This window comes from Dasypus novemcinctus, chromosome 8 (genome assembly GCF_030445035.2).
Source record: "Dasypus novemcinctus isolate mDasNov1 chromosome 8, mDasNov1.1.hap2, whole genome shotgun sequence".
NCBI classification, from domain to species: Eukaryota; Metazoa; Chordata; class Mammalia; order Cingulata; family Dasypodidae; genus Dasypus; species Dasypus novemcinctus.
This window is the reverse complement of record NC_080680.1, coordinates 42,614,090-42,616,536: the sequence shown is the minus strand read 5'-3', so window position 1 is coordinate 42,616,536 and position 2,447 is coordinate 42,614,090. Positions and strand designations below refer to the sequence as shown.

The window sequence follows — 2,447 nt, the reverse complement described above, 5'->3', positions numbered from 1 at the left end:
GTCTGTTTACACCTTTGTTTTGTTTGCAAGATTTTTAGTGGTTTGGTGCCCTTTCATTTTTTTTTTTTTTCCCCATATGATTTTGTTGTAGTTATCTATCTGGTTTTTAGTGGAGTATTTTTGAAGGGACTGTCCTTTGGTGGGTATGGTGACCTGAGAGAAAGAATAACAAAGCCTTTCCAATCCCCTTACCCTGACACTCTGAATTACAACCTAGAGAGGCTGTGTCTTCCAGGAACTGCTTCTCCCCAATGGTTAAAAGTACAGATTTGGTCAAGGAGTTACCTGGTGAGAGCGCTGCAAACAAGAGTGTTAAGTAGTGCTTCTGTGGTTCTCAGCCCTGGGAGTCATCCTCTTCCCTTGTCTTAAATCTTTCCCAAAATATATTATCAGACATATTATTGGACAGGGTATCTTATATCCCCAGGGCAATATGATCTCACAGGTACAGCTGCAGAACGAATTTGTAATTTAGAGATTAAGGAACTCTCCCATGAGGAAGGAAAAAGGGATAAAGAGATAGAAAATATAAAAGAACATTTTAAAGATACGGGAATAGGAAATAGAAGTGTCTACATCTGGATAATAGGATTCCCAGAAGGAAAGACAAAATAAAATAAAGAGAAGAAAATATTGGAAAGAAATAATGGAGAGTAATTTCCTGGTAATAAAACAAAATAAAAGACCTGAAATTTAAAAGGCTCGTAAAGTGCCAAACAAAAGCTATAAGGAACAGTACACATCTGCCTGTCTAGAAATTATGGTGAAATTTAAGATTATCAAAGACAAAGCAAAAATTTGAAAGCTTCTAGAGAGAAAGAACAGAAAATTCCGGTGAAAATGATGGAGATGGAGATAGTGGGATGGGTTTAAGACATTTTGGGGGTTTGAACTGAGAATTTATTACTGGAATGGATGGTGGGCAGGGACTTAGGGAAGGGAGAATTAATGAATTTTGAAAAGGAAAACAAGGCTGGAGAGGGAGTTTGCAGAGCAATTGAACTGTTGGAAAAACTCCAAAGGAGTGGAGAAGTACCACCAAAAAAATTCAGGCTTTACAAAGAATCCTTCAAAGTGAGTTTTGCAATGCTGAAAGAGAGGTATATGAACATGTCTGTAGACTGTGGACCCAGTAGCAGCCCTGAAGTGAGAGCTCATGCAACTGTAAAGGCTGCTGTCACTGCCTTTGCTGCCAGTACAGGATATTCTCACCCTCAAGTGGCTGAGCTACCCAGAACAGATGAGGTCCCTGGATTCAATATTACAGGAGGGAGGGAAAGAACAAAGTTCTCCAATCTAGATCTCAAATAATGTCAGGTGGTATTGCTAATAGACAGGAGGCCTCAAATGAGGAGACCAACTTCTTTCTGTTAATGGAGCAAACGTTAAAGGAGAGCATCATGAAAACTCTGAGGAACTGCCAAAAGCAGCTCAAGAAAAGATTAAATTAGTAGTACAATATACACCCAAAGTCTTAGGAGAAATGGAGTCACATTTTGAAAAAATGAGATCAGCCAAATGCAAGCAATAGACCTAAAGTATTTCAAAACTTTATATTCCTTTTGCTTTTAGCTAGAGAAGATTTACTTGTGACCTACCGAGGGCCACAATGCCAATGATTGTTAAAAAAATTTTAAATTCCCATGAAATTTTCCTTGTCCTTTTATAAATGCCTGTTTTAAATTTTAAATATCATGTATAGCTTCAGAGATGTATCACTTTTCTCTGGCGAGAGTAAGTAAAAGATGATGAGGGCAATTCTGTCCTGCTATTTTGACAGGTCTTTTTCAAATGCAGATTTTGTCATAAAGTTGTTATACACTTTCAAAAAATGCTTCCTTAATATTAAAGTGTACTTTAATATTAAGTTTACTTTAATATTCTTTTTAAAAAAAGAAAAGAAAAAGAATTTATTCTGGACTTCAGACCAGAGCAACTGAATAAGTGTCACGTTATTTTGTGTGAGAGAACATAAAAGGACAAGGGAGAGATTTGGAGGGAAAAATGGATACACTATACTTGAGATATCTGTAATACCTCAAGTAGAGATAGCTAAATAGACAGAGTTATGAATCTGGAGCTCAGATTTGAGGTCTGGGCTTGTGATATAAATCTGATATAACTAAAATGGCATGGGTAAAAGAATTGTGAGGGAAAATAAGGAAACTCAAGACCTATCCCTGAGGAATCCTATGATGTAAAGTTCTCAACCCAGTTGCACATTAAAATCTCACAGGGAGCTTTAAAAGGATCAGTGATTCCCAGGCCACTCCTGGGAGACCCTGATTCAACTGGTCTGGGATACTTTTTGAAAGTTCCCAGGTGATTTAATGTGCAGGCCACATACAGCTTTAACGGATGAGGAGACTCCAGCAGAGGAGAATGAGAAAGAATAACCTAATAAATAAGGCAGAAATAACAAGCATATGCTGAGAAAGCCATGAGAA

General features: G+C 37.5%; 1 pseudogene; it reads left to right on the top strand.

Moving 5' to 3' along the window:
* The first annotated feature begins 948 nt into the window (after window positions 1–948).
* Window positions 949–1,531, top strand: LOC101438282 (protein lin-7 homolog C pseudogene; annotated as a pseudogene).
* Window positions 1,532–2,447: the final 916 nt, after the last annotated feature.